General features: G+C 40.2%; 1 protein-coding gene across 1 annotated transcript in view; it reads left to right on the top strand.

Moving 5' to 3' along the window:
* pld5 (phospholipase D family member 5) overlaps window positions 1–5,472 on the top strand; it is a 146,647-nt gene extending 141,175 nt beyond the window's left edge. Inside the window, exon 11 of the mRNA XM_062975000.1 lies at window positions 2,082–5,472. The gene's annotated coding sequence lies outside the window, so the exon portion shown is untranslated. The remainder of the gene's footprint in view (window positions 1–2,081) is intronic.
* Window positions 5,473–14,912: the final 9,440 nt, after the last annotated feature.

The raw sequence follows: 14,912 nt of genomic DNA on the forward strand, positions 1-14,912 counted from the left end.
AGTGAGAGGATGCAGAGGCAATAACAACTGCCAAGGCCCAAGGATCTCTATTGAGAAAACTCAAACTTCTTTACACCAATTCAAAAGAACCCAGAAACAAGAAAGTATTCATCTGTCAGTTTTTTCTGCAAAAGAAATAGTCTGTCTGGCAATTTCAGGCATGAGGGGAAAAAAAGATAAATCTTTACAAGTAGTAGTAGATTGAAAGAAGCCGTGGAGGGACATGTTATGAGAGCATAAGGGAGTACAAGAGACTGGAGAGTAAAGCCCCTTCCACATAGATGAATAAAATCCCGCATTATCTGCTTTGAACTGGAGTATATTGCAGTGTGGGCTCCAATAACCCAGTTGTGGGATTTTCTGCCTTGATATTCTGGGATATAGGGCTGTGTGGAAGGGCCGGCCCTAAGTGATATGAATGGCAGCGCATAAAAACCAAATGAGGGTACACTGTGAGGGCATGAAGTAGGGCATGGGAGGAAGCAAGAGAGATCGAAAATGAACAGCACAAGAGCTGGGACACAAGAAGTAAGCAAGCAGTGTGATATTTAGACATGCAGTGAGGTGAGGGAGGGAGCAAGAAATCTGGAAGAGTAAGGTATAGACAGAATACATGAAGAAAGGGTGGGCTTTGGGAAGGGAAAGTGAGATGGATGAGTGAATGGTGATCAACATTAAAGATGCAAGGGAGAGGAACAATACAGGGGCGTGGAGTGAGGCAGGGGAAGGAGAAAGGCAGGTAAGTGAGCATTACAAGTTGTGCTATGGAAGAAGCAAGCAAGGGCAAGGGAGGGAATAGTGGAGACCTGGGAGTGAGTGGAATGAAAAACAGAGTGCAAGGAGCAAGGGTATGCCAGAAGGAAATGAGATGATGCAAGAGAAAGAATAGGAGAGACAGCAGAGTGAACAACATAAGCAGGAGAGTTGAAGAAGGAAGTGGTAGGTGTATTGCTAGGGCACAAGGTGAGATGACAGAATGAGTAGGAGAAAAGGGAGAGTGAATTGAAAGACAGGAGGAAACAGAGGATGGAGGGGGAGAGGTGCAGTAGCAGGTTGCAAGATTCAAGACAAGAAAACATGATGATGGTTAAGATGCATCAGTGGATGATGTGTTGTCACATAGTGAGGGAAGGAGGAAAGGGAATAGGAGATATATGATGTAGCACCATGGTGCCAAGGATGTGAGAGGGCAACATGGCTTAGGCTGGGGCTAAGGTGAGTCCAGGAAGAAGGGGAAATGGTGCTGGGATGGGTAAGTAGCAGAAAAAGGATGCATGGTGGCCACAACAGAGGCCTTCCAGGAAGAAGGAAACAGCAGTTCATTACTTCAGTACTTCATGCCATTTCATGATACTACTCTGAGGAAAGAGGGAGCTGAAAAGAAGCAAGAGAACAAGGGAAAAAATGATTTTGAAGGTAAACATTTGAGGTAATTTTTCAGATTTTGGAGAAATTGAATCAAAACAAAATAAAGAAAAGGTAAAGTATTTTTAATGGACTAATGCCACATTCATTCATCCCAGGAGCATTTGAACTATTGACTCACACATGTGTCCTACTGAATTATATGTGAATAAAAATCTTTGATGTAAATTCTGCCAGGGAAACAAAACAACTACTGTTATAAGGACGTAGAAAAGATTTATGTTAAGAAATACAATGATAGTGATGATACACTGTATTGGCACATTTTTTCTTACACTAAGCAATACTATTTAAGGTCTTCAAGTAGTCTTCTGCAACAAAAACAACAAGATGTAGTAACTACCCAAGGGTACATACCTTTAAAAGGTAATAAGCTTTATTTAGCATAATCTTTTGCAGACTGCAGCCTCCTTCATTAGATGCATTAGGTGCCTCCTTTGCCAGTTATATATGCACATCTTTGGGGTGGGAGGATGCAATTAGTGAGATGAGAGGAGGTGGAAATGGGGAAAAAAGGATAAACATAAGTATCTATGTTTGCTAGGCTGGCTTCATCCAACACCTGCTGTAACTTGTCAGTTGCTTCACTTGAAAAACTTAGGAATTGACTCAATAGAATCTCTCGAGGTTTACCTCCTACCCTTTTGCAAATCCAGGCACAGCAAAAGAAAGAAAACTGAGCTCAAGCAAGAAGAAATCAAAATGTCCAGTTTGTGCAATTGATGAAGTGGCAGCATAGCAGTGAGCAAAACCACACAAAGAACGGCATGAGTTTTGCCCTGTTGTTGAGGCCAAAGCTCTGGCAAAAAAAGCAGTATTTGCAAGCAAGCTGGTTGCTGCTTTTTGTTCTCTACTCTGAATAAATCTGGGAAGGCAAGGATGAAACAAAGGACAGGAAGAGACTGGAGTGGAAGATCAGAAAGGATGGAAAAGATCGAGACTGATGCTCAGGCACTGGATTGGGGAAAATAAATTTGGAATACAGTAGTTAGAATTAAAAATCCTACTAGGGTGATGCCAGGCCTGAGTGAATGACCCCACTGATGTTCTGAGCTCCCTAGACTGATGTTAGAAATACTGACACATTCTTCTGTATCTTCCTTGTTTTTATTTTGTGTAAAAAGTAGATTTTGGGAAATGTTCTTTTGTTGGACTACAACTTCCAGGATAGTCCCATCTGTCAAGCCCACAGCTGGAGAAATGTGTGAGCATACTTGTGTTTAAAGCAAAGTTTCAGAAAGGCCTGCTGTTGGGGCGAAAAGAAGAGGCTGGTGAAATGTTACAAATCAGGTTACCAATACCCCTGTCAATGTGTCAAGAGAAGAATTGCACTTGAAATGACTTGGTATGTTTTAACAAAGGTGGAAACAATATAAAACATAATGTAGGATGTAACATGTGGGCAAACATTTTGTAATATTTGTTGTGATGGCTATAGATATGTAACAAATGCCCCGGGGTTTAGTTTTCTTACTGTTGCTGCTCGAGGAAATGTTGCAGCATAATTATATACACTGAAACTAGACAACTTGTGGGAAAGAATCATTGGCTTTAAAAAAAATTGTAAGACTGACAGATCAGTAGTCCAAACAACAAGCTTCATAGGTTATGGGTAGGTTTATGGAAGACCCTAGACCAATCCTAACCATATAGAAGAAAGTTCTATTGAGTACCATGGACCTTCCTCCTTATTATTCATATTTAGAATGGAAACCTTCAGGAATAATATTTAATCTTGACTGCTTCCATTTAACTTCTTCACAATGCAAGGCTCCCGTCTTCATACAGAAGCCTACTAGTGTTTAAGCCTTTGTTGATGGACCAAAATTAAATTAATTTTTACAGATTCTCACTGCAAGTGTGAAGACATGGTCCTGTTATTTCAGGAGGACCTGGGAACATATTGATTACATTAATGTTCAGCCCAAAATATATTGTGATGTTTTGCACTCTTTGTTTTTTATTTGCTTGCCACGCTGTGAGCATCTGTGGTTGATGCTTAATATATTAGCCACAATGACAATTGTACCCTGCAAGGAGCCTTGCAACGGGTCATAATTTAGTCCTAAATTGTTATCCTTGGATGCTCCTGACCCGGCAATCCCATCAACAGCACATACTGGTTTAGAATGGAAACTAAGAAGTGTCTCTGCCACTTCTGAAGGTACCAACCATCTGTCATATAACATAAAGAAAGTTGTAAGTAATTACAAAATACTTTTGTTGTTTTATCCCAAGAGCTTCATCCCCATAAATTTATGCAGAGGTTGGTTTTTTCTTACTGGCATATAAGGTCACAAGTGTAGAGAGTTGATTGCTGGATGTCAACATGTTTCAGGGAAATTGGAAAGACTACCGCAAAAATGAACAAGCTTGCTACGTACTTCTTATGAAATGACTTTGAATAAGAATTCAATGTTTATCTTGGTAAAATGAAGAAACGTTTACACCAGGCTACTCTGACTGTAGTAAGGTTATTTGAAGTTGACAAAAGCATGATCCTTCTCTCTTACTTGACAAGAAATGTAAATATGGGACTGAATTTAATCCCTGTTACCTTCCAGATCTTGCAAGAAGAAAGCATCTGCCATGGTCTAATAAACTGCTGTGTCTCTTTGGTACATTAGTATCTCAAATTAGTTTTACAGCTTTTGCTTGCAGTTCCTGTTATGGAAAACCTCCATAAAATGTAGTATAAATAATTTCCACCAACTTCTGCCACTTTCCGAACTATAAATTTAAACACAGGTCAGCCTCACAGCAGAAGTGTACTGGTTTCAGCATATGCCAACAACTGTGAAGACCAGACTGTGATTCCCCGCTTGGTCACGGGAATCCATTGGATGAACTTGGGTGAGTCACACACACTTGCGTTCTGGAAAACCCCATGATAGATTCACCCTAAGGTCACTATAAGCTGAAAATCACTTGAAGAGACATAGCAACAACAAGCACATTGTAAAACAGGGAGGAAACTTATTCTCATTATAAATGGTATAAGTACCTTGTAACTAACTATCTTCAAACTGGCAAGTGTGAATTGGGTGGAAGTGGAAGAGATCTTTTCCCTATTCTGAACCAGCTTCTTTCCAATCCTTCTTCTGCTGCTTTGAAGGATAGTTGAATTAGTGTCCTGTGGCAGTTTCTTCACTACTTTTTTATGGCCTCCAAAATGCAAGGGAGGAAAATCTGCTTTCAACATTGGAATAAATGGTAGACTCTCCTTCTCTGGAGATTCTTAAAGAAAGGTTGAATAGCCGTTTTTCAGAAGTGTTTTCAGTGTGGATTCCTGCATTATAGCAGGTTTGATCTGATGGTCCATGTGGTTCTTTCCAATTGATTCCATGATTCTGAATTCAGTCTAATTTTCAGAGGATTTGTGCATGTTCAGTGTGACCAAGAGATTAATACTGAAGGAATAAGTGACTGGAGCATTTTTAAAATACATTATTATTCGTTCTAAGCTCTCTGAGGATTAGGATCCTTAACTTTAATGTATTTTATTTATTTATTATTATTTATTTGCTACATTTATATGCCGCCCTTCTCACCCTGAAGAGTATAACACAGTTTTGTTATATGCTGAATGTTTCACATGGCACTTATTGTAAGGGTGAACAAAAAGTAGCCTTTTTTAATGGACTGCAATTCCTAACATCTATGACGATTGAATGTTCTGGCAAGGCCTAATATTGTTGCAGTATAACAACATCAAACAACCTGGTGGTTTCAGCAGGTGTTCGAATGAATCCATTCTGGTTAGCCCACCGACTCTGACCCGATATATACTGCATAGTCTCATCTTTCCTGCTTATGGACCATGTTTAACTTATGGGATTATGGACCCTTGCCCCCCGATTGGAACCTGTTGTGATTATCATTGATTGCTATTTTTAGTGTGACATTTTATTTTGTGTAATAATCTGTTTTTATATTTTTATGTATTGTATGTATTATATATTGTATGCTGTGTATTACTGTTGTAAACTGCCCTGAGTCCCTTTTGGGAGATAGGACAGTATATAAATAAAGTTTTATTATTATTTATTATTATTAAAGGACTGCATTTTGTTTTGTTTTTTTTTTTTTGGTTTTTTTTTTTGGGGGGGGGGTGGCTGACAGGGCCAAGGTGTTCACTAGCAACAGCCATTCCCTGGAGTTATCAATGGTGTCATGGTTCTGGAAGGCTGGTTGACAAAAACCCTAAGATTCTTGACAGCAGGGGACAAGATGAATGAGGACCATGTTCTTTACCAATAGAGCCTAAATCAGAGTGTGTTTATATGCTTCTGTGCTGGGGTACAGAACAATAGCATATACAGCTGCTCATGGCAGATTACTCTTTTGTCCTCTTTTGGAGCTTCATGCTTCACCTTGGTTGAGCTTTCACATTTCTGTCTCCTCATACATCTCTCCTTGATGCCTGGGGTCATCTCTGCACCAGAGTCAGCTGTCCTCTCTCTCTCTGGGAGTTTGCACCCCAGGGAAAGGATCCACAGAAGACAGGATCAAGATCCAAAATGACTTTCACAAATTAGAGAGCATGGCCAAAGCTAGCAAAATGAATTTTAACAGAGAGAAATGTATGGTACTACACTTCGGTAATAACAGTGAAACACACATATATTAGATGGGCAACACCTGCCTTAAAAACAGTACAGCTTAAAAACTAGGAGTCCTGGTGGATCACAAACTGGACAAGAGTCAATTGTGTGATATGGCAGCTAGAAAGGTCAATGCAATTCTAAGCTGCATCAATAAAAGTATAATGTCTGCATTGAGGGAAGTAATAATTTCTTCTGTACTGCTTTAGTCAGACCTCACCTTGAATACTGTTTTTAGTTCTGGGCACCAAAAAAATATTGACAAGATGGAATATGTCCAGAGAAGGGTGACTGAGAATTCTAGTCATTATTTCCATTGTGTTGAAGTATCCACCCAAATATCTTCCTGACAGTGAGAGCTGTTTGGCAGTGGAATATGATGCCTTACAGGGGTCATCGTCTCTGAAGATTTTAAAGCAGAGGTTGGATGGCCATTAGTTGGGACTACTTTGTGTATTCCTGCATGGGAAGGATTGAACTGAAGGGCCCTTGTGTTCTCTTCCAACAGTATGATTCTATGATTGTATAATTCTATGTTAGGGTGAAAATAGCTGGAAGCAATACAACTAGCATTGTTTTTTGTCTACCGATTAAAAGGTTGGCCCATTAAATATTACATCATGACTATCAGCAGTAAGTAATGTCCTCAATTAAAAAAAATCTATTGTAGTAATAAACCAAGAAACTCGAATGTCCAAAGACAAGCTGTTTTTGAGAAACAAGAGGGGAATTCTCAAAACTTGCATTGCACACAGCACAACTCCCCCCCCCCCCCAAATTAAGCCCAGTTGAGTTCAGCAAGACTTGCCTTCAGTCATTCTTTCTCCAACTGGCCTTCTGATAGAGACACAAGTCTCATAGCAATAGCTCAGAAGCAACATTATTTACTGGTATGATCTTGGCAATCCCATATTTCAGTTTTGTGAAAATAACATCCTTCAGTTCCAAATTCATTTTCCATATGACAGTTTTCCCAGCAGGACCTTGGTCTTTGATTACTTCATGTTTATTGTTTTTAGCTTTGTAGCATTGACTTTATCACAGCAATGGCTTCACCAGAAATGGGCTAAACTGGTTTGCCTCTTATCTGGCACAAAAACAAACAGAAAAGGCTGACATGTCCAGCCTCCCTCCCTCCCTTTTATGAAGTACATATTCTTTACCTACTTCTCTTTCCAGGCAGATGGTTTTTGTGATTTTTCTATGGAAGCATCTCACAGAAACAAAATGAAAAATAATTTTGTTTCCATTACGTATTTTGAAGTAAAACTTTATTATACCTTCATTATCACCAAAAGGAGGTGGGGGTGGGGTGGAGGAAATGGATTTGGGCAGTTACATCACATGGAAGTTGTTACTTCTAAGCTCTGATGCTGGAGGACTTTGAAGCACTACAGTAATGATTGAAAGAACAAGAAGAAAAAAGAGAGAATCAAAGCATTTCAGGGGGAAAGAAGCACACACAAGCTGAGATCTTGTATCACTGCAATATAGCATAAATAACCATTGACAGATTTGCATTCTTCTTGTATGAGGCAGTTCATATGCCAGAGAACTAGTGTGGTATAGTGGTTTGAGTATTGGACTAGGACTCTGGAGACCAGAGTTCAAAACCGGCTGGACTATGGAAATCTACAGTGAACCTGGGCAAGCCTTGGAGGGATGTAAATCCCATCTGACTGCTTCTTACCAAGACACCTCCTAAGTTCACCTAAGCTGGAAATGACTTGAAGGCAAGAACAATACTGGATATCGTTGTAGCACAATATATGTGGATCACTGCTACATTTACATGGATAACATCCCATTAGGCAATGGCTGTGCACAATGCCATGAGCATCAGAATGTCATCTGCAAGGAGCCTTCAGATTCGAGTTTCAGGCCTCATTATGAAATGATCAGTGGCCTCTTGCAGGTGTCATATATCCTGACGAATTAGCATTGTGGTACTTGCTCCCCATACAGTCCTTCATTTCCATGTTTGTCAGGTGGTTACAGCCATTTGATAATGTCTAGTAAAATTACCTGCCTTCACAATGCAATTTCCACCTGTAAATGTCACTAACAATATTATGGCCACACTGAAAATCTAAAAATAAATCAGAGCACCAAAGGTGTAAGATCCATGAAGGAGAATCTTTGCAGGCCAGATCTGGATGCCTCTTATATACTTGAGCCACCTTCAGTCTCTCAGTTCTAGATGTTACTAGAGCATACTTGTCAGATTACATTTTCCAATTTTTCTGTCTATGCTGGTGAACTTTTTGCAACAGTCTAACTCATCATAAATAACCAGGCAAAACATTTCTATGCAAATATAGACAGTGCCAAAGGAAGTTCAATGACATGAGAGTTGAGGCAGGAAAAAGTAAATGTCATGCCAGACGGCTTTATACTTAGTTGTATCCGAAGCCCACGAAAATGTATCTAAATAAAAGAGGGATATAGGTTTTTGTGTGAAGTGTCATAGGGCACCAGAGCTTTTCAAGAATAAGTGTGAAAGTCAAAGTTCACATTTGACCCATTGCCTGTGACATATACATAGCACACACCCCCAACACATAGTGGCTGGTAACATTAATGACATATGCAAACATAAGTCCATCTTACACTTGCAGGTGCCCTTTTCCGGTATTGCAGAAGCTGGTATAGTATTATCGCTGACCAATCCCAAACACTAAAGCCCACTGGGACCCTCAAACAGCTCATTCCATTGCTGGTGGGGCTCAGAGGAGCTCAGAGAAGAGTCTATGCCCCATAACCAGACACACAATGATGACACCATCTTCCAAGACCTCAGAGAAATCAGCAGAATCACAGAATAGGAAGGAATCCCATGGGTTATCCAGTTCAGTGTTTCTCAACCTGAGGCCATATGCCCTCTCCCAAATCTTACTGGTAGAAAGGTATCTATTCAAATGTTTTCCTTGTAAATATGTGAATTTCACCTGTGCCCCCTTGAATATCCTGGATAAGATGAAGGGCGGGGACACATGAAGGAAACAAGGTCGGAAGTGGGCCACTGGGAAAAGGTTGAAAAACACTAGTCCTTACTTAGGCGATCCCTCATTGTTTGAGTATGATGGAGTGTCCTGGCAGTGGATACATACGTGACTGTGGAGACCTATTCTTGACCCGCATGTTCTTCCATAGTGAGGCTATTGGTTTCTAGGTAGAAGGCGGTTCTGATCAGGGTTGGCTTGACATGCCTTCCTCTTGGCACATTTCTCCCTTTCACCCTCCATTCATGCCTCTTCAAATTCTACAGCACTGCTGGTCACAGCTGACTTCCAGCTAGAGTGCTCAAGAGCTAGGGCTTCCCAGTTATCAGTGTCTATGCCACAGTTTTTTAAGGTTAGTTTTAAGCCCATCTTTAAATATCTTTTCCTGTCCACCAGCATTCGGTTTTCCATTCTTGAGTTGGGAGTATAGTAACTGCTTTGGGAGATGGTGATTGGGCATTCGGACAATGTGGCCAGTCCAGGAGAGTTGATGGTGTAGGAACATCGCTTCAATGCTGGTGGTTTTTGCTTCTTCCAGCACACTAACATTTGTCTGCCTGTCTTCCCAAGAGTTTTGCAGGATTTTTCAGAGGCAACGCTGATGAACCCGTTGCAGGAGTTGAGTGTCACACGTCTGTAGACAGTCCACGTTTCACAGGCGTATAGCAAGGTTGGGAGGACAATAGCTTTATAAACACCTTGGTATCCCTATGGATGTCCTGATCTTCAAACACTCTCTCTAACCTTCTATTCAATCAGTATTTCTGGATAGAATTGCCCAAACAAGTAGCTGTCTATTCTCTTTTTGAAGGCTTCCAGAAAAGGAAACTCCACCACTTTCTAGACCATTGCTTCTATTGCCAAACCACATTTGCTATCAAGATGTTCCTTCTAACATCCAGGTGAAATCTATCCTCCTGTTACTTACAATCATTAGACTTGGTCCTACTCTCTGGGAATGCAGAGAACAAACAGCGTTTGGGGTATATGAAGAAGGTAATCATGTAACCTCTTCAGTTCTCTATTCCTCACACTAAGCACCTCCTTCATGTGTTTCATATGCTTTTTTATATGCCTTGATTTTTTTCAGTTTCTCTTTAATGTGCTCATTAAAGAGAAACTGTGCTTTCATGTGTTTTTAAAATATATATTTCTTGCCTTTCTACACTTGTGCCCAAGTAATACATTCTGAACAATTCAGAAAAGCAAGGGCAAAATCCCTTGCAAATCCCTTATCCAAAATGCATGGGACTAGAAGTGTTTTCGATTTTTTAAAATGAGATATCATGGAGTTGAGACCTAAGTCTAGACATGATATTCATTCATGTTTCATAAATGTATCACACACATAGCTTAAAGGCAATTTTATGCACCATATTTTAAATATTTTATTCTTGAATAAAACAAAGTTCGTGTATACTGAACTACCAGAGAGCAAATATGGCACTATCTCAGACACCTATGTGGACAATTTTGTTGTGCTTTAGATTTTAGAATTCTGGAATATTGAACCCATGGCCTACCAACATTGTTGTCTTGTAAATTTTTGCAATGTATTCTTCACAGTAGCACCCCAGTTCATTAGCTCGGGCTGGCTCTTGAGAAAAAGGCTAACTGTACATGCCTAATGTAGCGGAGGGGAAAATGTCTACAGAAGCTGAATGCCGGTGAAACATACTCAAGTAATAGATGTTAATGATTAGAGACTTACACTGGTGTGAAATTAGTTGTTTCTGGCACGAACATTAGCATGACTGGTAGGCAGAAGGTCAAGCTACAATTTTAAGCATGAAGGCTTCCATTACTTTTAACCAAGCATTTGTCACTGGGGTATCTAGAGTGTACTTTATGTCTGGACTGTTACAGAGTCTTTGTTGAAAAAGAAGAGGAATATTATGAGTATGCATTATCCTTGCCAGGTACAGGTGCTCAACACCTTGGAAAGGGAGTGTAGATCAGAGGAGAGAACATTAGGCGAGATAGGTCGATGGACTAACTCAATACATATGGCAATTGTAGAGGGCTAAAAGGTAGATATTGTGCTGTAACAACAAACTACATTCAGAGCTCTTAGTCCACTGGTGATAGCATCTTAAAGCACAATCATGCCCCAAATGCTTCCTCTGGTGGGAAGGGAGAAGGCCATCTTCAGTAGTGCTTCCTTCTCTGCCTTTGCAGTCTCCTAGTCCTACAGGCCACAGGGAAAAATCTGGGACCTTCCCAATGCTCCTATGAACAGGCTTTGTTTGTGTCAAGAGCTTTCATAGAGAAAGACATCTTCTATCTACAGAAAATCTGTGCTGGATGCCACCCACTATAACTCAGTAAGGTAAAGGTAAAGGTATTCCCCTGACATTAAGTCTAGTTGTGTCTGATGCTGAGGGTTGGTGCTCCTATCCATTTCTAAGCCAAAGAGCTGGTGTTGTCTGTAGACACCTCCAAGATCATGTGGCCAGCATACCTGCATGGAGCACTGTTACCTTCCCACCTGAGCAGTACCTATTGATCTACTCACATTTGCATGTTTTCGAACTGCTAGGGACCACACCAAATATGGGAGGACTTTCCGGACCAATTGACAAGGAGATAATAAACAAGGGTGAAATTGTTTAAGACAAAACCATAAGTAGAAAGGATTCATTCCCTTTGATAAACAAAATAGACTTCATTTCTCCATGTCTAAATTCACTTGTCTATGATTTCCGAGACAGAGAAGCCATTTCCTTCATCCCCTTTAGATTTTGAAATCCAGCTCTGTCTCCATGTGATAACCATGTTAGCTCCATCTCTATGTGTGTCCGTGTGCCCTTTCAAATTATGCTATTGTGACACCACAGCACTGTTATAACACCATTTGAATCCCTGATCAGTCATGGGGACCCAAAAGGTGACCTTAGGCCAGTCGCATGCTGTCATCTTCAGAAAAAGAAATAGTAAACTGTTGCTGAATAACCTTGCCAAGAAAAACCCATGAGCATTGTTAACAAAATTCTGGTTTTAAAATGGTGATCTATTAATTGGATTTCAATATCATTGTTCTATTTTTAGCACATTTTGTTTTATTGTTTGTAGCCTGCCTTGGGTCCCATATTGGGAGTAACACAGCATATAAATGCAATAAATAAACAGATAAATATGCCTCTCTCTCACTGAAATGATAATAGCAATTCTCATTTCCTGGTGAAATTGTTTCTTGCAAAGTAAAACAAAACAGACTCCCAAAAAGCCACCTCAAGCAAAACGACTTCCATTCTCCAGACAACCGATGACACTGAATGAATATCCCAGGGATGGAGAGGGAGGGGGAGGAGAGGAGGGGAAATGGAGCTGCATAGTCTGAGTGACAAAGAAAATACAAATGGATTTGATTTTTTTTTCTTTTGGGGAACTCTCTCCGTGATCAGGTGTAATTAGACATGGGATACTTTCTAATATTTTTTTCATTTAAAAGGGGATGTTTGAAAGGGGTGTCTCCTGATATTTGACATTATTTCTCTTAAAGGAGACTCAAAGTGACTAACAGTTCTGAAAATAATACAATGTACAATTTAAAACTGAAAACATAAACATCAAAATAAAATTAATCATAGGAGTATTAAAATAAATAGTTAAAACCATTAAAACCCTATTAAAGTATATAAACACTACTCAACAATTGGAAATTTCTTCATTCAATTGGATGAAGTTAGGCAAAATTCAGAAATCTGTGGGTGGACAATATGAAAAATATGACTAGAAGGCAATTCTCATGTGGATGAATTTTTAAATTCTAGAGCAGAATCCCTTTTATCAGAGTTAATAACATTAATTTATAGTTCCAGGGCCCTTTTCAGTTATTCTGTTAATTGGTCTAAATCCAAGGCAATGATTCTTGGAGTTCATACTCACTCCATCTAGTTTTGCCAGTGGGAATGGTGCTTCTGTTCAGAATCTATTAGATAGTTCAGTATATTAGTTCCTCAGGATACTTTTTAAATTAAACCAAATTTATCTACATAGCTTGCTGAAATGTCTCCTGATTTAGATAGGTGGACATTGCTAAAATTAAACATAAATAGTTAGGTCAAGTGTCTTCCAATGAATTTTCCACTCCTCTTCAGCATTATTATGTCCAGGCATTGGAAATACACAGCAGTAAGTATGGAGAAGGTATGGTCCTCCAGATGTTGTTGGATACAATTCCCATAATCTCTCATCATCAAATACACCAGCTAGTGCTGATGGAGAGCCAGAGGTTCTGCACCATTATATAGTGTTGTTGTTTAGTCATTCAGTTGCTTCTGACTTTCATGACCTCATGGACCAGCCACGCCAGAGCTCCCTGCTGGCCATGCTGTATAGTAGTATAGTACTGTATAGTAGTCTCTTAGTATGGCTCAGTAAATAAAGTGTGTGCAAACACCATGCATAGACAACTCCACTCTTACGTTTACTGATGTGAACACAATTCATTCACCATACAAGTTTAAATTTGTCCTGGATATTGCTTCCACTCTCTCCACTCCTACGAAGGTCAGAAGCTATCTGTCTGTCTCCTTAATTAGATTATAGGTCCATAAAATGCCAAGAGATATTTTCCCCTCATTAGAAGGCAAGTATGTGAACTATATGCAAATTTCCATAAAAGTAATAGACATTTTTAGCTGCCCTTAATTCCAATATCAATTACTCCTGACAGTCACTAGCAGAAGGTAAGTATTAATAACAACAGTTTCAGCATTTTAATGAGTCCTCCCTCCTGTTTTTTGTTTTTGTTTTTTAAAAATCAGGAATGGTCACTAGCTGTTATATCAGTCACTTACTGTCAGGACCCAGGCTGCTGAGCACCAATAACCATACACAGAGGCCAGAATCTATCTAATATCTTTATTGTGGAAATATATAAAGTTAATAAAAACAAGTGTAGAAAATAGTCCAGAAGTAGACCTTTCAGGAAAGGTCAAAATTAGTCCAAAGAAACAATGTCCAATATGAAATATTAAGGCCCAAAGTTGTAATCCAGTAACCGAAACACTCACTTTGCCAAGCAAAGTGAGGGGAGATGACAAGGTCCTTTAGTCCATGAAACTTAAGCAAGGCTAGGAAGTAAACTTGATTCTTGGAACACTAGGCTTAATTCAAGGCAACAAGAAACGAGGAGCAAGAACAGGATCCGTGGTAAATTCGTGGCGAGGTCCGGAAAGCAAGGCAAGGTCCGTGGAGCAAGGCAAGGTCCTGGGAAGCAAGGCAAGGCTGGAAACGGGAGCAAAGGACTTGGACGCGGGAGTAGCGTAGTCCACACACAACCTACTCCCGAAGCTGACGAATTGACTCCGCAAGATTCCTACGTGGGCAAAACACCTAAATAGGGTCTCGTTTTCCCGCCAAAGAACATTTCTCTGGGGAACCAGAACCGAAAGCCATTCTCTGTGTCCAGATGCATGACTCCCTAAAGTTTCCCATGGGAAGCAGGCTTAATCAGCTGAATGCCTGGCAGCAATCCTAGCGCTCCTGCGAGACGCCTCCTGAGCGCTTTTCTGTTGTTTATAATAATCACGGCGAGAAAATGGGGGAGATTTCGGCTCAAGGCTTGTTTGGCAGACTTCTGGAAGGCAAATCTCCTGCAGGTGCAAGGGCTCCAATTCTGGCTGAAAAAGCTCCAATTCTGGCTGAAACGGTGGGAAACCTAAGTTTTCCTCTTCATCTGTCACAACAGTGCTAGGAACGGGACTACATGGCCCATGAGTCATCACATTTACAGATCAGTTGGGAGAGCTTATTTGGCAGAGATAGATATTCACAGCACTCATCGCCATTGCTGCTGCTCATCTCCATTGCTATCAATTATCTTTTCCAGAGTGTTACACACCACAAAAGCTCAGGTTTGCAGCAAGCTCAGCCT

Source organism: Anolis carolinensis, chromosome 1, assembly GCF_035594765.1.
Source record: "Anolis carolinensis isolate JA03-04 chromosome 1, rAnoCar3.1.pri, whole genome shotgun sequence".
NCBI classification, from domain to species: domain Eukaryota; kingdom Metazoa; phylum Chordata; class Lepidosauria; order Squamata; family Dactyloidae; genus Anolis; species Anolis carolinensis.